We start from the raw sequence: 27,882 nt of genomic DNA on the forward strand, positions 1-27,882 counted from the left end.
CGTCATATCCTGGGGACCAGGAGGGTTCTTTCTTACAAACAAATCTCTTGCCGGTTGGGAAATACTAAGGAAAACACAAAAACTCTGACGAACAAAATAACGGCTTGGGGTCTACCCCACAACTTACCATAACTCGGTCGCAGTCGATGACGGCTTGCAACCTGTTAGCCGATATAAGAACAGTACAGTTCTTGAATTTACTTCTGATTGTTTCTTGAATCATCGTATCAGTTCTAAAAGAAAATAATTTGAACCTGTGATTCAGCCGCCTTCATGTTATTGACTTTTGTGTGACCACTTTAACACAGCCATTTAACCTTGTTTAGCTAGAGGTATAAATTCCTCCCAAAGGCGTAGGTACAGACACCAGTGGAAAGTAGTATAGTAGGGACCGGCTACACCATTTCTTTTGAGGAGGGAAAAGTCTCATACGTTAACGCCGATGACGTCAGAGCCTTTTTTTTATGTCATTAATAAAATGCGGTGGAATCTAATTGAGATAAGGTCATGTACTATTTTTAGGGGGTTTAATTAAGGTTTTCTTGTTATTTCCAGGTCGATGAATGTCTTGGTTGATTGACGTAAATTTTAAGAAAATTATTTATTGGTTGATTCATGTTATCTAAGAAATAAGCGCTAACTCGCTTGCGACTTAAAATCACTGAGCCGTAACTCAAAAAAATTGTTCCAGTTCCGATTCACTAGATGCTGGCGCAAAAGTCGTGCATACTTAATGAGGACGAAGGCAAACAAGCACCGTTAATGCAGCCAACTCGATAATACGGCCATTCAGAGCAAATATGCATATCAAAGGATGGTCAAGTGACAAACAGGGATAAAACATTCTCTTTTAACTCCAAGTGTGTAATGTCCAATTAATTACTTATAAAATGGCCATTGCCTTTACAAAGTAAGCACTAAAATAAAAAAGACGACAGAAACCAACCATAAAAAATGAACATGGCGACCTTGTTTATAAGGCTAAATTCTTTTGGCCCTTATGTAGCCCTATTATCAAAGTTTCATGGTAACATAAAATAGAAGATTGGGGTTATGTGCTTAGCAGCCAGCGTACCTGTGATCCAAGTCAGCCGTTTCCAAGACAACAATCCTGTTGTTTTTAAGGATAGCACGTGCCAGGTATACAAGCTGCCGCTGTCCGACATTTAAAGTGCAGCCGGAAGGTGTCATCGGACTATCCAAACTGCCGATTACGCTGCAAACAATGTCCCTTAGATGTACCTGAGTTAATCAATTGGCAACACAATCAGTTTGAATTATTCCTTTCCTTATCAAAATCCTGTGACCATCCATATGAAAGATTAAGAGCCCTGCTTTCTTGTCGCACTGTACGTTGCTACACAAGAACATTACTTGGTTGTAGTAATGTTAAAATTCAAGAGTACTTCCACTAAATAATTTGACCAATAGTCACATTTAGCAATTTTTGAATGAGGCTGAGTATGATCTGAATAGACCATTTCACAGTTGTGGCCTTCCAGTGAATGTGAGGCTAAGGGTGACCTTGCTTTGATACAAACCTCCTTTCTTTTCTTATGCTTGAAAATACTAATAAGTAACAGGAGGGCATTTTGTATGCGCATGCGTCAACATGGTCTGTTGAAATGCCTCTGAGGCATTTTCAGTTAGTTGTTCATGTTCACTACCAGCATTTGCAAGCTATTCTCTGGAACTGAATGACATATATTGGGTGCTGCGTTCCACAAACGTGGAAGGTATCGAGGCTTTCTACGATGAAAGTGAGTTTCCTCGCTGTCGCCCTTGAGAGGACAGTCTTTCCTTTCGTAAAACAGTACATGGAAGACAAGATGGCGGCTGAATGTTGTTACGACCTTAATTTTCGCGCACATTTTTTGAGCACCAGGAAAAGCTCAGTATGATAAGTTTTCGTTTAAACAGTTATCCTATAGATAGTTAATTCTTCTCAACAGTATAACTCTAAAATCGAATTAAATCGTTTCAGGAACACAGTGGTTAATTAAGTGTCCATTTGCCGTGAAACTGCATTTTCACCCTTTCGCTGGCTTGTTTTTCACGAAATCTTGCCTTTCTCCCACATTAAGTTAATTATTAATGAAACTAAGAATACGTCCACGAATGAATGGTGCTTTAGTGAAGGCTATGAAATTTTAGCTTTCTTCACCGTTACGTCTTAGTTGAGAAATAAAATACACGCACTTCAACTATAAATTTAATTCAATATAATGATGCCAGTAAGATCGTGTTTTTAAAATAAGAAAATTCTATCATTTAGTTGTACAAAGGAAAATAATTACAGCAATCCGTTTGAATTCTGATTTTTTCCACCTTATTTTGATGGTAAACTGCTTGTTTTCATTTCATTATGCAAATAAATATAACATTTAAGCATTTGACAGAAAATCTAGCCTAACTCGCCAACCCCAAAATGGCACGAAATCAAACGTTATCAATACACCTTTTAAATAAATCCTGGTTTCTGCTGCAAAAAAATTGCATTTATTCCTAAATGATACCATTTTGGGGATACTACATTTGTTGACATGGTAATTTGTGAAACAGTCATTTACAAAAGATTTTTACTGAGACCAGCTTCTCCTCTGTATTGAACCAAATTCTTGTTTAATGCATCAGTATCTGCTTGATAATTCTTTCCATAGGGTTCTATGTAGGTTCATCTAGATACTGTAAAAAGCTGTCAATAGGAACATTAATAACAAACAAATTCACCGCCATCCATTTGCGTCATGTTCGTTGTCACATCCCAATTCATTTGGGTCCTTTAGCAGCAGTATTTCTTTTTTGAGGAAACAGCATTATATGCACCCTTCTAACAAACTTCCTGTCTTCTGTTTTAACAGGCTTTGAAGATGAACAAACATCGCCAGTTAGATTTATGGAGTGATGGCTATTCTCTGTTTTAAATGCATCACTACTCTCATCAAATATAAAGTAATAATAAGAAATCGATTGTGGAACGCAGGAGCTGTTACGCAGTGCTCGAACTTATCGGTCGTCCACTCTTCCAAAACGAGTTAAAAATTCCGAAAAGGAGTAGTTTTCTTCCCCACTAGTCCTCTGGACGAGTCATCACTCTCTGAGAAATATGTCTTTTTGGGGGTATAGTACTAAAACGTGCTAAAAGCCTTGAAACAAACGAAGACTTGCCAAAGGCAAATATTTCAAAACCAAACAGGTAAAAAGTGTTTGGCATTTTTCTTGCCAAATAAAAGTCTGGGTTCTACTTGAAACAAAATGCATTGTGGGATACAAGATGGCGGCTTTTTGTTTCGAAGATCCGTATCTATCTTCCTTTAGTGAATTACAACGTGAGCCAAAGAAAAACGGAAACAAGTGCAAAGCTCACTGTACTCTTTCTTTGGAGGAAAGCAATCATCAGATAATAAAGAAATAAACACAGTATTTAAACACCTCCTTCGACCAAAAAACACGCAAGTCCCAGAAGGCATGGAAGGAGAGATAAAAACGGCTGAGGTTTGACGGAAAAGAAAACAAAATGTTCTGAGATGTTTGTAGAGAACTCCCGAATAGGAGAAACATGCAATACCCCCTAAGGATCGGAACGAATAATGTCCAAACAGACAGCCTGAAAGCACATGAGGTCAGTGAAATCAGTGAAGGACATATTGTAAGACACTTGTTTGGCAGCTATGTACGGGTAAATAAATACTACGGTTGTGTTTATTAGATTTCAGTTGCATTTTTTAACTTGTAGACACAAAACGGCATAAAAAGAAAGAGAAAAGAAACTGTGAAAGGTTTGAACCCAGGAGTCATTTCAAAAGTAGGTTGAGTTTGATCGTCCGGGTGAACGTAGTCCTGAAAAGGACTGTTGTTGTTGACAGTGACTGACGTTTCGACAACCTGTGCGGTAGTCATCTTCAGAGTCATAGTAGTTTTGCTGATGGACCAGTAAATTTTAATCCTACTGGTCCTGTGGAAGACCAGATCCAACAGTTAATTTCGAGCACTGCTGTTACTCAAGTCAGTCGCTTCAAAATAGTCGCTTAGGAAAAATCTCTGTATCCTTTAGAGTTAAAGAAAAATAAAAGTACCGTTCGTTTTTTTTCAGGGTACATTTGTTTTGCCTCCAAGTGAGCTTATGAAATGCTCAAGTGATTAATGTAGTGCTATAGTGTTATAGGCCCTTTGCAGCTAGCCATTCACGTGGTACAAAACCGCCGTGCTGGAGAGCAAAAGCCGCACTGGGACAAGACTAAAGCCCAGCGCAAACGGACGCAAAATTGTTGGCCAACAACTCCCAACATTGTTGAATGTTACATGTTGCGTCCGTTTGCACACCCTGTTGCATGTTGTTGGATGTTGTTGCGTGTTGTTGCGCGAAGTTTGAAACCGGTCAAACTTTTCAGCCAACAACTCCGAACATTTCTTTTGCTCTGTGATCGCCGAAGTGTAGCGCAACATTGTGGATCCGTTTGCACAACTCTTCCTTCAGTGGCGAAAAATGTCTACGCAAGCGCCGCGACAAAGATCACGTGGTCGATTTCCGGCAAAGTCACTGGCTTAGAGGCAAAATCCCCGCGAAACATTGTCAAGCTAGATGAAAGAAGAAATGGCAGCTTTTTGTCAGTGGTAGTGTTGTGGTTTTGTTGTCACTGTGAGAGATCGATAATTATTTTGGTCGAAATTTTTAGTGATATGTATTGTCTAGTAGATAATGCATCCTGGAACTTTCAGGCAAACACACTGGCTCGATCCTTTTATCCGAGATCGGCGTTGCGATCGCTGGATGCTAGGAGAGGACATGCTAAAAAGGTGGGTAATTTTCTCCTTTTATGTTTAGTGCAAGTCTCGTGCAACTCGGTACAACAAGAAATTATATAGCAGTGGAAGAAAAATTCTTGGGCTTTGTTTTGGTATATGAATTAGCGTGTACCGAGTTGTACGGAAGCGGCATTTTTGTAAAACGCGTAGACCCTTTTTGTGTTATAAATCGACACGATTGTGTTTTACGGCAACAGCTTGGCTGCCATTCGGTTTGCCCACACTGTAAACATTTAGACATCTCTGAATTTTTATGCATGGTTCAAGTTAAACGGAACATAGCACTACACAACAGAATATTAAAAAGCAGAGGAAAAGAGATGCAGGAAAGAGGTAGCTTACCATTTCGGGGGCATTTTCATTGATCAAAACAAAAATATTCTGACTGCTAAATCTGAACTCACATACACTGTTTATCGCAGAGGTTTGCGCTTGGTTTAAGTTTTCTGCCTCGCGGTACAACGGAAAATTATAAAGTGGGGAAAGCAACATTCTCCGACATTGTTTTGGCATATAAATTAACTTGTACCGAGTGGCACGGCGAAGCGGCAGTTTTGTGTTAAAAGCGTACTGTCCCACTTTTGATGCTAATTAAAGTTTGACACGATTTTGATCGATCGAACAATTCATTTTTCAGTTGAACCTGAGATTATAGCACTGTATATTCTGGACATTTTAGGCTTACCTTCGAATTTTCAGAACGTGAGAGTCTTGTAAAATGCTACAATTGACTCTTTCGGTGATGAAAAATTTTATTTTGATCGAACCAACTAATGTCAAGATTATCTATGCTAGACATTTTCTGTTGACACTCTGCACAGCTGTCATGCTTGCAATTAAAAGGATCGACGAGTCGATCAAAGCATTCTGTCAAAAATTTGATTTGGAATCATCCACGACAATCACAGAGATTTGGGTTCTCTGTGTTTTCCTCTCTGCTTGCTAATAACATCTCAGATAGAGAGTGGATAATGTGTCTTTCGATTAAATGGCTTCTCTGACAGGCAGCTCTGTTTCGAAATTTTCTGTCTAACGTTTAGGCGTAAATAACGGGATACTGTTCCTACTATTACAATAGTTTGAGCTTTCAAAACAAACTAACATAATTATGTCAGTTAACAAATGTAACAGACATGCTCTAATTTACCTTTCATAAACTCTATACAGTAAAAACCTGTGACTAAGAACCTTGTTTTTAAGAACCTGTTGGGCTAAAATTTGCCAGTTTGGCCCCTCTATATAAGAAACTGGTGAGCCTAAAAATATGTGACAGGTTTTTGTTTTCTGAGTAAAATCCACAAAAACACTCTGTACACTTGGACAAATAGGTAAACATTCATTTTACTCCTTTGTAGCGGTTTAGCATGCATGTACACTAATTACTTGAACAACCAACAAAACAAAGTCATCAATATTCCATCCATGTTCTCTAGATCTGCTTCTACATCTTGGGTGTTATTTTAATTTTTTTGCCCTCAAAATTTTCGTCTACTACTAAGATTGTTGCTGGGCATACTGTGTTATTGGGATCAAGCACATGATAAGTTTTAAAGAATAAAAAGGAAAGAAAACTAAATACAAAACTATGGACCGGTAGGATTATCAAGTAATAGGCCAGTGCAATACTTTGAAGTGTTCAATACTGTTATGCATTCATGATGAAGTGCGCCCCTTGGGAACGTTCGAGTCTTGCTAGTCTGTTTTGCTGGGATGGCATTTTCTTCCTTAGAAACATGGCCCGTAAGTGAGTTAAAAGTCGCATCCGGTAAACCAAAACGCAAACATTGCAGTAAACGAGTCTCACAGGAACAGGAGGAAAAGGAGAATAGCAAAAAGCCTAGACCATTCAAACAAATGTCGCCTAGGAGGGCTCCAGTTTTTCTTCTTTCTCCTGGAATAAACACACGAGGGACGACTTGTTGAATTTACTCTATATCACGTGGTCTGGTATCGACCAATCAGACATTTTTCGCCAGTGAAAACTCTTCGTAACATTGTTGGGGCCGCGCACGCGCATTAGGCATGGTTTACAAAGACTTCCGGGTTGTATCCTTCCCACAATGCACTGCAGGTCCCAACATTGTTGGAAGTTGTTGCATCTGTTTGCACACCACTGCCAACACGTACGCAACAACTCCCAAATTGTTGGCGCAACCATGTTGGGAGTTGTTGCGTCCGTTTGCACACAGCCTAACAAAGAAAACTGCCATTTAAAATTGTATGTCTTTTGTTTGTCTTGTCCCAGTGCGGCTTTTGCTCTCCAGCCTGGCGGTTTTGTACCACGTGAATTGCTAGCTGCAAAGGGACTATTGTTTCTATCTCAGACTCAATTCATTTTTTGTTTCCTGTATAATAATTGTTATATATTTTTCCACAAAAAAAATTTCGAAAAACTGTTAAAAAAACCCCATAGATTTCATGTTTTTGTGGCATACATAAACGCGTGTCTCCGCGATCAGTTTAACATGAGACATCGCGTAATAAATAAACCTCGCGTAGTAAATTTTTTTTTCGCTTATCTTAAAGCAGCTGAACATCGCTATGATGCATTTCTTCCTTGATAAGTAAAACCATGAGTTTGGAAATCAAACCATTGAAATGCATTGCAGAGGCGGATCCACGATTTTTTTTAGGAGGGGGTGCACTCGTCTCTTGCTCTACTTCAACACCAATAAACCACGTAGTTTTTTTTTTTTTGCAGAATACCAGTTGTATTAGAAAACCGCAGGTCATCGCAGGGAAGGGGCGGGGGGCGCACCCCCTGCACCCTCCCCCTAGATCCGCCCCTGCATTGCTTTGCCAGTGAAACTCAGATCTGATACAGGAACAGTGATTTTTGGCCCTCAGTCTTTTAAGTCTTGAAAGGGTCAAGAAAACCTACTGCTGAAAAACTTGCATTTGAAAACCCGCACAGAAAACGTCCGATTTTTTGTCATGGAGAACATTTTTTGTAGGAAGGTACGGTTCCAACGAAATGGCTTTTAAAGGACTGTAACTTAGCGGGAGTTTTCGATTTCCCGCCATCATATTTGATGCACCCACGCTATTGTTTCACCGGCGAAAAATGTCTGCGCATGCTCTACTAAAAATGACACGTGATCTATTTCGCGCAATGTCATTGGCTCTGAGGCAAAAATGCCGGTTGAGATGAAAAAAATAATGGCTGTTTTTTTGACAGTGATAGCGTTGTGGTTTTCTTGCCATAGTAAGAGATCAAAAAACATTTTGGTGAAAGTTTTGAGTGGAATGTTTTCTCGTAGCGCCTTGGAAACGGCGGACAAACCCAGTGGTGGGTATTTGTCGGAGATATTGGCTTTGCAATCGCCGGCATGGGTGCGAAAGGCATGCCAAAAAGGTGGGTAATTTTGACTTTCTATGCTTACTGTTAGTTTCGTGCACATCGGTACAACAGGAAATTGTAAAGAAGTGAAAGAAAAATTATTGGGCTTTGTAATGTATATAAATTAGCTTGTACCGATGTGCACGGAAGCGGCAGTTGTGTTAAACGTGTGGACCGTTTTCGTACCAAATATCGACTTGCATCTTTGAAGTTCAGGGACCCTCTGGAGGTCTAGTTCAGTGTATCCTCAAACATTCGAATTTTTATTTATTAAGCTTCGCTGGCATTTTATGCTCAGGTTAAAGTTTCTCGCCCCACAGTCCAACACAAGAGAAAATTGAAAGGTACAGCTGGTGGAGGGCCGTTTGAGCAACAGAATAATAATCATTATAATTATAAATAGGAAGACCGCTAAATCTCAATCAGTGCGTTTTCTCTTTAGAATGTGTGTCAAATGGGACCCGATTTTGATCGATCGAAAGTGAAAAAAATAGTATTTTCCCTAGAGACCGTACATGCATTATGCGTGCACAAAGTTTGTTTTTTTAACTGAGAACAAAAATGGCCCTATCATGTTTGGCACCTTATATTACAATTTAAACTATTTCCTGAACGTTTGCTGGAAGTTATTCTGTACTTGTACTTAGACATCTTTTTTAATCAGCCATGGCATTAATGTTTTCAGGTGGATTGTTCCATAATAATTTGCCCCTCTGTATTTCACTGAGAATTCTTTGGCTGTTAATCCATGTATACGTGTATGTTGTGCACAGTTAATTTTGTATCTCAGCATAAATATTATTTTTTCTTTTATTTTTAGCATACATTGCCATACACAAAAAGAACAGAAAATTATAAATTAACTGCAATAAAAAATTGACTACAATATTAGAATAAAATTTTATATTAGATGCTGATCAGGTATATTTGTGATAATTATGTAAAGTCTTTTTTTGTGAAATAATCTTGAAAAATAGCAGGTAATGTTCCAAAGAAGGATAAAAGTGTAATGAGATCTACATGTAATGATTGAATAAAAATGTTTTGGCTTTTCATAAACTGACAATTGTCTAAAATAAAAAGGCAGAGCTGTCATTAGGGGCCGTAACAGATAACACCTGTTACAGCTGAGCTCACTTGATGTTACAGGTGATCAAAGTGGAAAGCTGAAGGTGGTAATTTAAATTTTTGGGACCTGTATTGGGTGAATCTTCATTTGCTATGGCTGTTTCAAAACGTAATGACAGCCCTGAAAAGGGGTGGTTATATCTCTGTAGAGCAATCCTTGGAGTTATTTTTTTTTTTTTTTACACCAGCATACTTGCCCTCTTTGGGTCACAGAAGATTGCTAGCATTGGGGGTTTACCTGTACTGTGTATTTATTAATTGTGATTGAGTACTTTTAAGTTTTATAATATGTATACGCATAATCAGTTCTTGTTTTGCCAAAAAATGCTTTCCAAAATATGGGTTTTCTGATTTACGATGTCAGCTAGATTTAATGCAGATTTCATTGTTGTTGCACAGTATTACAGCTTTGTATGTGAAAGGAATTTGAGTTTTATCCGAACTGTCGAATGAAAAAATGTGAGAGTGTTTTCATTAAACGCTTAGACTGTCTTGGAGCTACAGTTCGATATGTCCAGCAACATTTTGATTTGTAAAAAAAATTCTGTTTACAGAATGTGTACAGCTGCTGTACATTTAGGCTTGCAATTTTATAATTGAAGGATCGAAGTTTAGATTATTTTGCTCATAAACTTGGCTTGAGATTATCCACACAACGACTTACTTGTTACTTTCTTCGTTAGGAACCGCACTTGCGGACATTATTTCCCCAGTGTACAATTTTTTTGTACTAAATTTTTGTACACAGGGCTTTCTGTGGGGGTTGCCTCTTTGCTTGAAAATTGTATCCTGGAAGGAGATGAACAGGGTAAATTTCCTGTGAATGCTTTTGTTTTTCTGTCCATCGTTTTTGGCTTAATTTTTCTGGAGCAAAGTTACGAGTGAATGATAGAGTTAACATGCTATTAAGTATTCAAAAGTTCTTTCCAAGGAAAAAAAAATTATCACAAATTAAACTTACAGGAGTTTAAAGTTTGGAGTAAACTTTGAGTCTTAATGAAATTTTAGTTGGATCATGTTGATGAATGCAGTTGTGTAGGATATACAGTTTCCAATTTTGATCTTCTGTCAGAATTATGAGAGAACACTCAAATACAGATCTCATTCAAACTTTATAGTTTCACTGTAATTATTGTTTGTTTCTATTCCTATAAACTTGTCATTAGGTCTGCATTTTGCATAAATTTAATGTGATATATATTATTTGAAGGGGTTGTTGTTTCACAGTGAAGTAGTTTTGAATTTCACTTTGTTTTTTTGATATGAAGTTCAGTTTCTTCTTAGTTGTTGGCTAAGGCAGTGTTGAAGTATGTGACATTTTAACATATTTTATTTATTTCTCTTCAGAAAAGATTGATTGATCCTGCATCAAACAAAGTGCAGCCTCATAAACAAGATTTTTGACGAACAAATGTGTACTCAAGCAAAGCATATGTCCCTGACAGTGTCAATAAAATTTATTAATGGAAAGATCTGGGTTTTTACTCCTCTGTAGCAGTTTTGACTACGCATCAGTTTTCCAAACTATGTACTAAAAAAAGCAGATATAATCAGTATTTTTTCCAACTAACATATTTGTAATCAAAGGTCTCTTCTTTTATATAAATTATTTCCCTTATTTAAAAAATTTCATTATCTTATTCAGATCAAGCACAGTAACCATTGAAAAGAAAAAAAAAACCTGCTCGGTCATAGACGGCTTTAAAGTTTTGATCTTAAAATTGCACCCTTTCACAATGAAAAGAAGATGAATGCAGACACCACAGTTCATTTAGCTCATGTTCAAGCTTTTTTTTGTAAATTATAAAGTCTTGCTGGAGAAAAAAAAATTTGGCTCTATCTTTTCGGTGAAAAAAATAATAATAATAAAATAACTTCCAGGTGTCTAAGCAATTTCAAAGGACCCATCGTGTCTTATTTCTCCGCCGCATTGAGCTGTCAACAAAGGCCGTTTTTCCTAGTGACCCGGCTTTTATCAGAAATATTGTTGTCCTTCGTGATCGTGAAGAGTGATCGCTTAAACAAGTCCAAAGCTGAAACCGGTAAACCGGCCAAAACACGAGCATCGCAGGGAACGAATCCCACAGGAATAGGTGAAAAAGGATAATAAAAAGTCTGGGCTATTCTAAGCGGCAATTAATCTTCTTTCCACTGGAATAAACAAACGATGGAGATATTGCCGCCATTTTGAATTTGGCAATGACACGTGGTCGCGCGTCGACCAATGAGACGTTTTTCGCCGGTGAACGCTATTGTCGTTTTTCGGATGCACGCATGCGCACACAAAATGCCCTCCTGTTCTAATAAGCATAAGAGCAATTCATAAGAACAGCATGATTTGCATAAGAAAGCAGGAAGGGTTATATCAAAACAAGGTGAACTCTAGCCTCGTTTCTACCTGTTAATGTAAAATGGTTTATTACGCGGGATGACGTCGGACGACGCTTGTTCGTTGAAATCATCTGAGTGCGGTGAATATGTTCAAGTGCTCGTTTCTCGCAAATCCTTGATTTGTATTCTTTACTTTTTGTGTCATCTTGAAGTTGAATTTCTGAGCTTTATTTTGATCGGCTGCCCCCGGTTGCTCCCGCAGCCGTTTCAGCGTTTTTTTCTTTCTTTGTGTGATATGTGGAAAAGCGCATGCAAGACTGCTGTTCAGAAGAACTGTTTTTCAAATCCTTTTTCAGATTTCCCAAAAAAATGGAAAGAAAGGGAATTCAAAAACAGATATCTTGGCGTTGAAATCCGTTTTCGGATTTCGCGTTTGGTTGTAAATCCGAAATCCGGATTTTAAATTTTAAATCCGGATTTCCAAATCCAACGCACCCCCTGGTGTCAATTAGTGTTAGCTTCGCCGATTCCCAGAATCTACAACACGTCCCAGAATCCAAAAACACTTCCCCAGAATCCAAAACACGTCCCAGAGAAACAAGTGGAGGAAAAGCTCTTACCCACGTTAAAGTTATTCGCAAGAAAGAAGCTATAATCACGAAAAAGGAGGATAGTCAGGAATACAGTAATTTTCGAACGCCCCCCAAAAACTCTTTATTGCATAATACTTTCTTTTAAAACTCTCTCTTGCTATCAGCCAGGTTCTAAGCGAATGACAGAAAATATTCTTTTCGTTTCTCGATAGCCCTTGAAACCTTGTGAATGACTATGAATGTAGCACATACAGAAACACCAAATAAATCGCCAATAACTTGCTCGAAAGTTCCTGTTGTATAAAATCTATAAACAATTGGAACAGCAGACCTCCCCTTGTATAATGTTGAAAGACCTTTATCCAAAAAGGCGGAAACGCAATCAAAATCTTCTTAATATTATTCCTCTAAAGGGCAAATATGTCCCCAAGGTGCGGAATTTGTTGAACATGTATATTGCGTCGATTGGCATAGTCTCTTGTTCTCTTAACTCTCTGTTGCGCAGTAGTCCGTCTATTTCAAAATGGATGACCATCAATGAACCGTTAAATAGCGTTTAAACCTACCTGTGAGCAGGTTTAACTTTCTATTGTTTCTTAGTCGGTGTTTAGACATGGTCTAAACAAGGCTACTAGGAAAGAACAACGTTTAAATAGTCGGTATTCATGGTTTAAACATGAGTTGGACGATACCTTTCATAAACGCTGCCTAAACTTGGTTTAAATAATCCACCTTAAATATGTCGACTTTAATCACAAGTGAGTCAATTTGAGTTGTATCACGTGAAATCTCGCTTTCTCTGCCCGTTTTCAAGAATTAGGATTAGTATGTCGCGTGACAGTTAATTACCTGATGTAACGCGAGCCATAAATCGGCATCGCAAAACTCGCCATTTGGGTCCAAGTGTTTTCTCAGTGTTTCCCCGAACAACACAGGATTCTAAAAAAGGAAAAACAAAAATTTAAGGTTTATGCTAAAGGTATTTTCTTCAAAACTGTTCATCATGTCGACCCTCAACAAGAAGCAAGTGATGGCGGTAAAGACTACAATTATGGAGGAGCATCAAGAGCAGCACTGAAACAATACATTTGTGGTGGAGGAGAAGAAGAAAAAATAGCATTGTGGAGAGGGAATGCCTAGGGAGTTTGAACACGCACTTCATTTAAATGAATATTTTTTCTCCCAACTTTCGAAAACTTATCGTGAACGCGTCGCGTTTTCGCCCGTCCACACCGTCACATATCAGTTATATAAGAATATTTTTTACCCCCGGGCAAATCATTAAATCATTGTCAAATTCTCCCTCAGTCTACCAATCCTTAACCAATATGTGGTCGACAAAGTTTTCCCACCACACACTTTTACGTCCTCGTTGTATTATATAAAGATGAAAATTTGTTGTGATCCATGTTTCATTGACATCGGCGTTGCCGTGGCAACATAATGACTCCATTACGTTTTTAACTTGCCTTTGTACTTCTCGGTACCAGGAGTTTTTTCTTTCAGAAATTGCTTAACGGAGCTTGTACCTCCCTTAGTTGCCTCGATTATGGCAAAGTTCGAACAAATTCTATGAGAGCGTTTTGAAAATATTTTGAAACAATTTTAAGGGTCATAAAAACAGTGAATAAACATGCAATCGACATGGATTACTCATTTGAATCAAACCTCGCATTGAATGAACCTAAAACAAAGTGGATGCTTGTTTCCACCTGCCAGATGTCCCGAGCTCACGCGTTACACGATTATTATCCAGCTGTGAGCTGTAATGGGAAGCTACTTGAACGTGTCACCACAGCTAAGATACTAGGGGTCCACATGGACGAACATCTAACAAGGTCTGACCACGTGACTGCACTTCTTTCATCCTCTTTCCAGACAACATGCGCGGACTTTGTACTTGGGAGATACGCTGCTTTAAAGGACTTGCAGAAAATAAAACTGGCTTCCAATTATTAAAAGCAGAGACTGGCACTGCTGAAAATCACTCATAAAGCCCTCTACGATGATGTTTGGCCTTAAATTCCATACTGTTAGCGCCTATAGCTTAAGATTCTTGAAGCACCAAAGCTGGCTATTCCTACTGAAAGCGGCACTTTTCAGGACTCAGAAGCGAGATTATTTAATACGTTACCTGATAAGTTAAAGCAAGAGCCTGACTATAACAAGTTCGTTAGGTTAGCGAAGAAGCTCACGTTCTCCAAAGGAGAAAGCGCGTGACTGACTTTTACTATTATTACTTTTTTAATTACGCTGTCTTTTAAATGTACATATTTTTTTTTATCAAACCTTCCGTACTTACTCTTAATTTATTGTATACCTAACTTGTATTAAAATTCGCGTCGTGCTCGTTTTCGCTCAGCTCTAAATTCGCGCACCTTGTTAAGACTTATTTGCACACCTTTAAATTCGCGCGAGTAATTTTCCGTATTCATTCTTTTTGTTTTGTTTAATACAGCTTTCAACAATTAACGTATTTATAATAAGTATTTTTTATTGGCAAATACTACAATAATTGTCAAAATTTAATCAAAAAGCGATTAGGTGGCCCTCAAAAAATAAAATGCCTTCAAAATTATGGAAATTATGTAATGTAAGCAAAATTCAACTTAAAACATATGTCAAATGTGTATATGTGTAAATAAATCAACTGATTTGCATTACTAACAATGAGTGTCTCATATTACACCACAAAGATTTTCGCGCGGATTATAAGTCGCTCAATACTAAAATTGGCGCACCCAGCGCTGCGCGAATTTTAAGACAAGTAAGGTATATCATTTTTAATTGAAAATCGGTTTGATTTTTTGTAATTATATACAATAGTTAAGGCAGTAGTAGGCGAAGAGCCACCTGGTGGAAGTACTACTAATAAAATAATCATTCAGTTAGTATTATTATTATTATAAGTGATACCGGTGAAAGTAAATTATAATTATTTTACACTATATAAAGCTTCATGTTTAAACCTTAAAACAATTTGATTAAAAAGGGTTAGCTTTTTCGTCTTTCTTTATGCCGCATATTTATACGATGAAGTCACGGTTCGAGGTTGTCCACTATAGTGAGAAGTGATTCCATTTGCTTTAATGAAATGGATGGATGAAAACTGACTGCTTTTTTTTTGTATACAAATCTTGTCTAGCGACATACAAACACAGGGCACCCACACAATCTGTTTGTGTAAGTCACTGTTATCTTATAGTAAACGTATCATTCCACTTAATGTTTGCTTCACCTGTAGCGACATATCGCTAATTATGTAAAATCAAAGTTAAACAAACGTTGAATTACCTTAACTGCGGTATTCTGTCGTCCTTTTGCGTCAAAAGCGTGTTGTTGTTTTTTTTCTTCAGCGATCTTGAAGGATTTTGAGTACTTCTATCATTAGGAACAGCAAACTGCGAACTCAAAATCCTTCAAATCCTTTTGGTATCAGCTGAGGATAATGCGCGCCAATTTATCTAGGGACTGACGCTTTATGGCGGGCTGAAAATTGGCCCAAATTAGTTTCATCCCTTGTCTCTTCATTATATCTTAGCTGCTGTTATTTCTACACAATCATTACCTTCACCGGTTTTCCGGAGCATTAGATAATATTTTGTAACACGATCACATGACTTTAATTGCTTCAATTCTACAGTAAACAAAGGCGATACGCGGCATCAACTGTAAAATTTAACTACAATCAAGCTCATCAACAAGTCCTGTGCGCCCTGTTCTGTGTGCACCTCACAGGTAAAAAAGAGAAAAAAAAGAAAAAGAAATAAAACGGCTACGAAAAATTTGCCTCAAAGGGATTCGAACCAGGACCCTCAAACTAGCTAAAACTGTACGTCAGCGCTTCTCTCCACTGGACCACCTCTGCATTCACTAAGAAAATGTGTTTAAAAGAGTTATGTATTCCTTGTCTATGGTGATTGACAGTTTTCAAGAATGAGTTTTTCGGTTTCCGTGTAGAATAAATCTTTAACTGATCAAAGCTAGGCGTAAAGCTCACAAAAAAACATTGATATTCTTTCAGGTTTGGTCCATGCAAAGCCTTTTGAGGAATTTATGAACTATCGATCGCGCAGCTACCAACTGAACCGTATGACCGTACGATCTGGCTCTCTCTGCTCTTAAGGTGTCTTTTCATCGGTCGGAGAAAACATTATTGTTTGTCATTATTTCCATTGTTATAGATTAGGGTAGCAAACCATTTGGCTTTTACGGTTAGAAGAGCTGCTACATGACCTCTCTCCCCGCCGGGAAAGAAGAAAAACAATATGGCCGCAAGATAGATCCTTTTGGGTTTTAAAGTTCTCCTTTATACAGAGGAGAAGTGTGACGTCACGTTACCATGGTAGCACTATTTCTGGATGACAACAAAACCAACGACGACGGCGACGGCAAGGAGATCGGCAAAAAATGATATGTTTATATTAACAAACAACAACTTGCACGTGCATCACGCTATTTTGTACATTTCTTTGTCGTCGTTGCACCACTACGACATGAAACTTCCTAATTTCACGAGCTTTCTGCACTTGCCATCACATTTGCACGGGCAGTTAATAGAGGAGAACTTTAAAACCTAAATGGCATATTTGAGGTTTTTTGTTGTGTTAAAATTTAAGGGGACAATGACAAATGACAATGACCAAAAGAGGGGTATGACGTCATCAGTCACGTGATCAGAGCGTTTTGAATAGTTTAGTTCGTTTTTAAGGAACATTTTTCGTCATAAATTGGCAAGATTTTGTTGTTTTTCTGTACAGATCTCTACGTTGTGTTGCCTCTAAAAGGATGTATTTGGCGGCCATGTTGTTTTTCTTCATCGCGGCAATAAGAACACTTCCGAAAACCACTCATATTTCCACACTTAACAAGGGTGAAACATCGTCAAATGACTCCATAAAACTCTCGCTTTCTCCACATAAATCGTCAGTCACATGGAAACTTTTCTCGACTGACAGAGTTGATTTATTCAAGATCCCGGATACATACAGCCCCCGCCTTCAAAACAAATTTTAACTAAGTCTTTAGCCTGGTCAGAAATCAGCATCAATTTCCATCTCGCCGAATAGAATTCATTCCTAGAACCTCCTTTGTGAGGCCAAAGACTTGTTACTGCCAAAAACAAAACTCGCAATATCCAGTCTTTCCGTGTCAAGCCCGGGATGAGTCTTTCACCCGTGTAGCCAAACTGGGAGACGAAATACGAGAAGATATTGGACGGAGCAGACTTTGCCAATCGTGAGACTTGTTCCTTCTAAAGGCTTAATGATGCCTTCCGGAAAACTTTGCTCAAAGCAGCCAAAAAAACTCTAAGACAACCCACAACGAGAGCCGAGTTCAGTCTAATACGCGAGCTGATTTCAAACTGACATACAGAGAGAATTATGGGAAGTCATAAAAAGCGTTCTTTTGGGGGGGGTAGGTGAATAGCCAGTGAGAATATCATGATAGTCTGTCTACTGCAGCGTATTCAGTAAATATTCGGTAAAAATGAAATAAATAAAAAGTGAAAATCGGAAAAAGAAAACATGCTCCTCCACAAGACTCGGTAAAGGTATATGAGAGAGATTTCTACAGCCTTGTTTTAGCAAATCCAGTCAGATATATATGTATTTCTGTTTTGCGCTGTATATTTACTTTGTACCAAGTTTATAACATATACGTGTATTATCAAGGTATTTTTTATGCTTCTTTCCTGACTTTTTACACTTTCAATTATTATAATTATGGTCACCTAACTAGTTTAGCGTTTTAGTTATTTTGGGTGTGCAACTACTGTTTGTACTGTTCTTTATTATTATTTCTTGTAAATTCTTTTAGCCTAGAGTAGACACAAACTTGTTGCGTGTTGTTGTTAATTATGCGCTCATCTTTTATCCAGTTATGGATATCTCGTAAACCTGTCTGTATGAGTCGTTGTACTTCGTGCATGCGCTTTAAATAAATACAAAACAATGAGCCCAAGGTGTCCCCTGCGACCTTAAGCAATTTCTGAAAAAAACTCCTGGTACCAAGAAATACAAAGGCAAGTCAAAAACAAAATGGCGTCAATGGGTTGCCATAGCAAATCACATGTCAATAAATTATGCCGACGTAGTAACGCTCAAAGTGGGAGGTATACTCCCTAAAAAATCCAGTTGAACACCTAAATATTTCAAAACTTTTGCACCTCGGCGCGGTGCAACTTCAAAAGGTAGTACAATGAAACTACTTCTTTTTATTTTATTTTTTTACTCCTTATTACTCAATCCAGGAACTATTTTATATCCATATCGCGTATTGAGCAATCAAGCCTCAAATTTTAATCACCCTGGCCAGTTTCAAGATCGCAATGGCGACCGCACGACTGCCACTTGTCTCAGATGATCTATGAGATCTATGATTCAGATGATCGCGTATTGCTTCCGTCTCATCTATGAGGTTCAATTTCATTTAATTTCAGAAATTCAAATGAAACAGACGTTTCTTCGCTTGTTTGTTATCCTGCCTGTTATTCACTATTTCAAGGAATCAAAGCACACAGGCAAAAACGCGAGAAATTGCTAAATTCTAAAATATAGTAAAATTTCAAGAAAACAAACCTCTGGGATAAAGGAGAGTCTGGACCTCAAGTCATAGAGACTAATCTCAGTGATATCGACACCATCAATCCTGATAGTACCCTGATGTGGCTCTACAAACCTCAACAGAGCAGCTAACAAAGACGATTTCCCAGCCCCAGCATCACCGACTATTCCAACCTACAACAAAGTTAATATCAAACGTATCTTATACTATGTTCAAGTTGTACCTCAGACGTTTAATAAAGTAACTAGTAAAACGAACGCTGAAACACGAGGAGTGTTCAGGACCCCCCTAAATGCATACATCAGCTCAGACATTATTGTTAGCACTGACTAAGTGCCTGGGAACTGCAATTATTAGTTACCATAGAAAGAGAGGACCATATACAACATTCGCATGTGATGAATTTTGCCAGAAAACGTAAGTAACTTCCAGGAAAGATGAGTATTATTACCCGGCATTTGAAGTTTAACCCTGCGATCATAAGCTTATTAAAAATTTTTGGATCCGCCCCTGGCATCCCTTCATAGAGAAGAACGATACAATGTACTGGGGTTTCCTACTGAAGGGATATACCGCAGAACGTCCACAGCAAAAAATTGCACAGAGATGTTGGTATTGTTTAAGTTGGCTTGATACTGTTTTCAGGGTCAACGCCTCCCAAGTTTGAGCATAAACTACGTCGCCATTGACATAGATTTGGAAAAACTACAACCACAGTTGTATTAGATTGACATGAAAATTTGTTATGAATAGGGTTGCAATGACATCAGAGTTGTCATAGCAACGAAATTACATTTCACTTGCAGCCATATTTCTCGGCACTGGGAACTGTTCTCCCAAAATCGTTCACGGGAGCTTTTTCCTCCAATAGCCGACTCGATGTTCGTAAAGTTTAAGCGAAATCTATAAGAGAGTTATGGAGATATTTTGGAAAGAAGTTTTTATGGTTGGAAATACGGTAAAAACATGTTCGCATTTGATGTTCAGGCCGTTATCTGTAGAAAACGAAGTGCCTTTGAAATGCAATTTCACATAACAGAAGTTTCAATGTTTTCAAAAACGTGTGTGAAAAATCATGAAATAATACCTCTCGTCGATTGCTAGACAGAAGGATTTGAATAGCATGTATCGAGACGCTCTTGTTAGCGGTTTTGTAAACATTCTGGTCTACTTTAACACATACGTTTGAATAAATTATTCAGGGTATTGTCTCCAAGTTTCATATTTTCGTGGACAACAATAGCTAACATTTCTGCATATTTCAAACACATTGTTAGTTACTTCTGTTCACGCGAAAATTAAACTTGGAAGCAATACCCCCCTGAATAATGAGACTCACTTTTAAACACGAAACTTCTGATAAAAAATCTCCGAATATAACGTTTTCACATGACGTCATGGCGGCCATATTGGTGTTCCAAAACAATGAAACGGCGGCCATGTTGGTGTAGCAAGACAACCCTGTGGAAATTGAACTCTTTTGCTATGTAAAAACTTTCTTTTGTTCCAATAAATTAGCATAGATGCTGGCCACGTGAGTTAAAACGCTCCATTGTAGCCCTTATTATACTACCCGTTAATCTCGAGAATCTCAAATTTTTAAAAAATATCTATCGAGCGGCTTAAAAATTACTCGTTTATTTGTTAAAGTAGACCACAATGTTTACAAAACCGCTAACAAGTGCGACTCGATACATACTAATCAAATCCTACTTTCTAGCAATTGGCTGGAGCTATGTCCATGACCTTTGACACACGTTTTTTGAAAAGATTGAAACTACTATTAGGTAAAATTGCATTTTAATAGCGCTTCGTTGTCTACAGATAACGGCCGAACATCAAGATTGTCCAGTTTTTGCCGTATTTCTAACCAAAGAAACTTCACCCAAAAATATCTCGATAACGCTCTTATAGATTTCGCTTAAACTTAACGAACATCGCGACGGCTATTGGAGGAAAAAGCTCTCGTGATCTATTTTGGAACAATAGTCCCCAGTGTCGATTGGAATTATTAACGCGTCATAAAGTTCATTTCTTGTGTCTTAAGAAACGTATCTGGTTTTATTGCGAGTATTTATTAGTCGCGTGTTTTAATTGATCCTTGTTAAGTGTTTTACTGTTTTGTGTTTTTTATAATAATACGTCAAGGTGCTCCCTTGAGGTATTTACTGCAGAGCTGAGCCAATTTGTATCCAAATGTCGGCTTGTTAACTCGCATAATTAACTGACTAACGGCGCGTGAATTGACATGACAATAAACTCACCAAACGCTGATAGTGAGTCGTTTCCTCGAATTAGAAAGGAGAAAACACTTTTGCAATAGTCAGTCAAAATTAAAATAAGAGTTTTCAGGTCCACTTTGTGTATATATGTGTGTATGTTTTATTTATATATCCGATTTTTAGCGCTAAATAAAAAGACATGTGCTGCTAGGCAATCTCACTTCTTATTCCTATTTTTTAATAGACGTTCCACTCATTAGGCACTAGAATGGAGTTTATTTTAAAGCCAAAAGAGTAAGGGTTTACTTTAGAACCACCTGTTGTTTTCTATAGAATTTTTATACCCTGCACAATACTTTCTAGAAAGTCAAGTAAGCAAAGATTGACATTTTTGCTTGACAGGCAGTTTTTCGCTTCGCCACGCTTCGACCTCGTTTTCATGTTTTGCCCGAAAAATCAGTATGATTCGGCATTCGCCTAACCCCCTTTTCCGCCCTTTCGAATGTCGAGAATGATTTGCTTGGTAAAGAAAACCATTTAATGTGTTTGGGAACGACAGAAAAAAAAAATGGCAGGTAAAAATAAAAATCTTACCTGAATAAATATGACATCATCAGGACCAAATAGTGACATGAAATCACTTTTCTATTTATAGATTATGATCTCAATATTTTTGATGACGTCAACCCAAGGGTATTCTGGCGTCACTTGCTCCTTGCCAACTGAAAATAAACTATGACATGATCCTATCTTAATGAGATGCATGGCGTCATTGGCGTTAATTTATGCCACTCAAAAAGTTGATTAAATCCACAAAGAAACGGATGATTTGGTCCCTTCCCCACTGCTTTGCAACCCTGATCATAACAAATTTTCATATTTATCTCATACAGATGTGGTGGTAGTTTTTTATTCTTCTGGAATCTGTGCTGCTCGCATGAAAAAATTGAGGTCATGTACACCCTGGGCCTCAATTCGTCCTCACTAGATTTATATTTAGTCTCGCTTGCATAAGCAGCGAGACTCATAATCTGCAAGCCGTTTTTCTTCGTATTTAGGACACAAAAAGGGTATCATGGCCCCAAGCGTTCCTAGCGGAGACCGTGGAAACTGGGAATAAGAATCGTTGCGTGACAGAACGCAAGCATGTTTTGCGAAGACAGCTTGGGAAAGATTAAATTTAGAGCTTTTCCAGAACAGGTCGGTCCAACAATTCTATCACTTGAAAGCGTTGATTACTGTGGAACAAGTGAACACTATAGTGGTTGAAAAAAGAATCTTTGCCCCCGCAGGGATTTCGCGCGTATATTAAGGACAGTACTTACAGTTCAAGTATACAGTCAGTATACTTGAAAAAATCTCGATTTACTCGAACTGGGGCCGCGAGGAATTGGTAGGTAATGATGACGTTTCTATTGTTTGCGCCCGCAAGTACGAAATGGTTAGGATGACGTAAAGACAGAAAATCCCGAAGGGACCGCTCAGGTAGATTTTGTGACATTTATTGTACAGTCATACTTCGATACTCTTTTGCGTTACGCAGTGACATTCTGTGGAGCAGTTGTTTTGAAAGTTATGGACCAAAAGACACTCGTTAAGCGCAGGGGAGGTTATAAGGTGCTTTTAGCTGTGTATATATAAACACTTGGAGAGTTTGCCAGACGCGAGTTCACAAATCTTTGATTTATATTGGAAACCTTGCCAGACACTCTTTCTCTCTCTTTGACCGGAATGAGACTCAGCCCCAAACAAGCAAGACGAGTGAACAACGGCTAGCTTATCACTAGCAGATTGATGGACATTTACAGAAATTCGCCGACAATCAAATTTTGGCTGACTTATTCCCTGCTCACAGATTTCCTTCCGTTATAAAGCTTCGAATAAGACTAGAATGCGCTAGCGTGAATAGATCAAACGTCCTTTTAATTTCTAAGGCTTACTTTCCGGCAAATAAAATGAACTGAATGTAAAACGGGAAAGAGAAATAGCGAAAAATTCAGCTTCTAATTAAATATTTTCTTATGGTTTAGAATAAACTATTCTCGAAACTGAGAATGTTTTGATCAAAGTCATGTAAATCGAGCTGAAACTGTGCATGGAACCTTGCGATTCCGGTATTTATCTCACCTATTGTATGGAATATGTGTGAAAATCTTCATTATGAATCGACATATTTCAAAGAGCTACACAACCAGCAAGAATACTATTGACCGACAATGTACAGAACGGAGGCAGCTGTAGTGTCAACTATTACTAGTAATTAGCAAAGCTGCGATGGCCGGGTGTTGTAAACTGTCATTGTATGCAAATGATCTGGTGATGAGCATGCCGTTTATTTTCGGCGATAATTGAAATGACGTGCCACGTAAACTACTTTTTTGATCTCTGAATTTTCGTGTACTTATACAGGCGTAAAGCTTGCGACCACAGACGCATTTCCGGTCGTCGCTAACACGCGCACTAAATCAGTTCAAAAATAAATAAAAAGTAATATCTTGAATATCCTCGACCGTCGATAAAGTAGGAAGTGAAAAACTTGTAAATATAGTTTTGCAATCTATACACAATTTTATCATTTACTGTTTACTTTAACGTACCTTTTCTTTCGGTCTGATACAGAAATTTAAGTTTCTAAGCACACGTGGGAGAGTAGGATGATACTTAAAAGAAACGCCCTCTGCAGTTATAAGGCCCAGCTCAGGCAAGAAACCCGGAACAGCAACCTCCCTATCACATTCGCCCTCTGATTCCAACTGACACAAATCCAATATTCTTTCCACTGCCGTCATCTATAAGGTAAATTAAAATTAACACTAAATAAAGACAGTTATTAGCAGAGACCATATGCGCACCTATCTTTCAACAATACTGAAGGTGACATATCAAAAACGCATAAAAACGTATGACCACGTGAAAGTACCACTGTATAATATATTTGGGTTGAAATCCTAAACCACGCTCCAAAAACACGTTTTAGAGACTTTTAAGGGGCTATTTACTTCACCTGATTTCCGACCTCGCCACTTTGCCTGACACACCACTGAAACATCCCAGTCAGCAGGAGAGCATACGTGACACACAGGCCAACCATCCCCGCCTCCATTTCTACATACAAAACAAATAGTACAAACTGTGATAAAACAAAACCAAATAGATTTACTTCACGTTTCTCGCACACTTGAGGGCGCATAAGGACCTTTCACCTGTCTTTTACACGATGTTCCATCCATTCGACATCTCAAGTACAACTTTTAAACGCGGCATTACTAAATAATAATACTTAACAAACGACGTCTTGGACGAAATATGACATTACCTCCTCTCTCAGTTATGAAAAGAGGTGTAAATGACGACATGAAGACAAATATTGTACACAGGAAATCCAAACGATACGCAAACCACCGTGATGTCGCGATAAACAAGAACCAAGTTTGCGTGTGATGATCTTGGCAAATGTCAAACTCGTGTATCATAAGCTGCTGTAAAGAATGTGCGCGGATTAAGGTCAGACCTTGTAGTGTTGTATTCAATTGTGATAGGATTGGACTACGGGCTGAAAAAAAATCAGTCAACAACACAATCGTCAGTTTAGTGAATGTCTAAGTTACTAGTATCAAAGAGGCAAATTGTCACCATTTCTGTTGGCTTTCTCAGGTAAGCAAATGCAAGCGGTTAAGGCCGAGCCAGGATAAAAATCTTTCCCCCCCCCCCCCCCCCACCAAAAAAAAAAAAAAGGAAGGCGATGCACGATAAATGTAATGTAGGGATTTCGATCTGATGACCTCTGATGTATATTTTATTGGCAGACTGTATACATCTGTGTATATAGTGTATCCCTCCCCCCTTAATGTCGTTCGGGAGGGCCATTAGATTATCAGTTTCATTACTCTCAGATCAAAAGTCACTATTTAAATATAGTCAGGCAGTAGGTCAGTCAGTCCCAGGATCTGATCCCTAGCCAGACAAATAAATATTGAACTCGGCTTTCATATAGGATATTTAACAATTAATAAATGAGGCTGAGTATCTTGTGAAGAATTCTGGAGATCGAGGAGGGTGTACGGCCGAGGCGGATAATACCCTCCGAGATCTCCATAATTCGTCATATGATAGGAAAGCCGAATTCAATAATTGTTTTAATATTCATTCAAAATAATTCCTAGTTTAAAAACATGGCTAAAACATGCTTACCTCCACCGATGTTAAGTTCATCTTCGATAGTGCACGTTTAGGTTTGTCCAGCTCCTCAGATGTTCTCCAAATAGCAGATGTCGGCCTTCGAGTTGTCTTGTCTTGCTGTTCTTGTCATGTTTTTAGCTATTTTTTCGCCTAGTTCTTACTCTTGAAACGAGTGAAATGTCCGCGTCCGCCATTTTTCAAGTTCACAACCAAACAACTCAACCTCGTCCCCAGGTCTTCTTGGTTAACGGTGCCTTAACCTGAGAAAACGCTGTATTTTTGACGTCATTTCCTCGTTAAACACAAAACTTTTCCAAATTTGGTCATCGGTAAGTGGTTATGGTGAATTAAACGTGTGCATTTTGCCAATCAAAATCGGGGAAATATTTTGAATAAATAATAATAAGAGTTAAATAGATCTAGGAGGGTTGTTATCCACTAAACATTGACTCTAGAGGGAGACAGGGATCATCTTAGGGCCTATCGATGTAAAAAAAACTCTCCGCTTTCAACTGGAAACAGATATGTGTGGACAGGCGAAAACGATTCAAATGTAACCTGTGTACAGCCCACCCCCCTTCCCTAGGAAAAAATCGGGGAAGGGCCCCTTCTCCTACTTTTTCTCAGGGGAGGGGGCGGGCGTCTGTACACAGGCTATTCAAATACGGGTAAGTGTGGTTAATCCACAACAACATGTTTGCGGAATCAAAATCGTTGATACTTAATGGACAAGGCCTTGAAGATCTCACACTGCGCTGTAAAAGAATAGAGTCGTAGTTACCTGAGGTTTCTAGGCGTTTAATTTCGCTGCTAGTCTTGAGGTAGTAGTTTCTGAGACAGTAGAATATGACAACCAAAGGTAGCAGCCCAATTGACATGAATGGCATAGCTATCAGATTGACGACCACAACAGCTCCCGCTAACAGTGCCAGCTAAAAAAAAGGAAAGAATCGTCTATGATGTGATTTATTATGTAAAACCAATCCTCGGAGACCCAGGGGCAGTCAGTCGGGTTGGGAGAAAGGACGTGACTAAAGTTTTTGACTGTTTTGACTGCCCCTGGGTCTCGAGTCAAAAACCGTTGGTTCTGTTGGTGATGACTATCGCAAATCAATCCAGTAGAACACAGCACTGAGTAAAACGGACCAATGACAAAACAAAATGAAGGATTTACAACGTTATGGGTCAATAAAGGTTAGAGCATGGGATCTGTTTCTTGCACAGTGCCTCTTTACCGACGTTTACACGAGACCACGACAAGGTTGGAAAGATACTCCAATAGCTCCAGGTACTTTTTTCGTATACCTATGATCCCCCTATTTATCAGGTCACATCCGGTTGCAAAGTTACTGTCCTGGTCTGGCGCGAAGCACCAAGATGGACGCCCGTAGCCTGCGTAGCAGGCGCCGGTTTGTTTTTTAGGGCGAAGGAAGAAGTCTCGAGGACGCCTTAGGGGAGAAAAGAAGAGGAGACGCCCGCAGCGGAGACCCTGGTTTTCCTTTTACGCCCCCAAATTAATAACGTGACAGCGCTGCATCAACTGACAAAAAATTGATTGAAAGCAGATCATCTAACGACATAAAACCGACAGAAGACCCAAAGAGAAAAATGATCTTGTATATTTTTGTTATATCTGCGTAGAGCAAATGATGTAACTTTAAATTCGGTGCAAACACGACAAACAGGCTTATCCAAGTCCCGCCCAGGTTTTGGTCAACCAAAGACGCTGCAATATTCGAGTTAATCGATGACAGGGATTTTAATAATGAAATTCGTAAGTCTTCTGTCCATCGCCGCTTTAGCTGATGCGTACGATGCTATACTTTCTTTGCTGCATTTCTTTTAAACGGTCCAGTTTTCTTTCAAGTCTCAGGCTGACATTCCCGTAGAAGGCACCTCGTCTGTTTACTCATGATATTATCCTTTGAAAAAGGGAAATAACGACAATGCTCTGAATGCTTGCAAAGACGGTTCCGGTCTTCCACTGAAAAATTACACTTTCTCCGAACCCAGTTGGTAACACACTGCCAAGAGATCTTTACCACAAAAAGGCGGCACAATGCTTTTCGAAAATAAAAACCGAAATCGAAAATCTCTTTGAGCTAAGCTCTTTAAATAACTTCTTGCGAGCACGATTCAAACATTTCTTCATCCGTTTATCATGCCGCACGTGTGTTAGCTTGTGTTATACAAAAAGACTTCAATTTCCATTGACTGACAAATAATGCATTGAGGTGACAGACTAACTCCCATGAGGCGTTCTTGGCTAATAGCGTTCTACGCACCGCCAGAGAACGGAGAAAACGGAAAACTAGGGCCTTCGCTGCAGGCTCCTCAGTCCTTTCCCCTTCGCGTGCTCCCCTCGCACAGCCTTTAAAAAAAATAACCAGTGCTTCGTTTTGAAACAGTGAAAGACTCCCCTGACGTTCCTCACTTAGATATTGATCGCGAAGTTTCGACCGCACACTGAACACGCCAACAAGACCGGGTATTATCCGCTTTGGGGCGAGGTCAAGTTTATTGACCGAGACCCTCACTGATAGTCTCGCAGAATTAAAGAGGTTATTCACTTCAGACTTAACCCTAACAACATCAACAGACACAGTGGGATTGAGATTCGTGAAGCGTGGACGCCTACGATCAGACAACACACAAGCCGATCGCCACCACTACGGACAGCTAAGGGAATTATTCCCTTCTCTCATAATTCCAACAA

General features: G+C 38.8%; 1 pseudogene; it reads right to left on the bottom strand.

Moving 5' to 3' along the window:
* The window catches only part of LOC140949663 (ATP-binding cassette sub-family C member 4-like), a 76,387-nt pseudogene that overhangs the window by 1,370 nt on the left and 47,135 nt on the right, over positions 1-27,882 (bottom strand).

The sequence above is a fragment of the Porites lutea genome, chromosome 10, assembly GCF_958299795.1.
Source record: "Porites lutea chromosome 10, jaPorLute2.1, whole genome shotgun sequence".
In the NCBI taxonomy this organism is placed as follows: Eukaryota; Metazoa; Cnidaria; class Anthozoa; order Scleractinia; family Poritidae; genus Porites; species Porites lutea.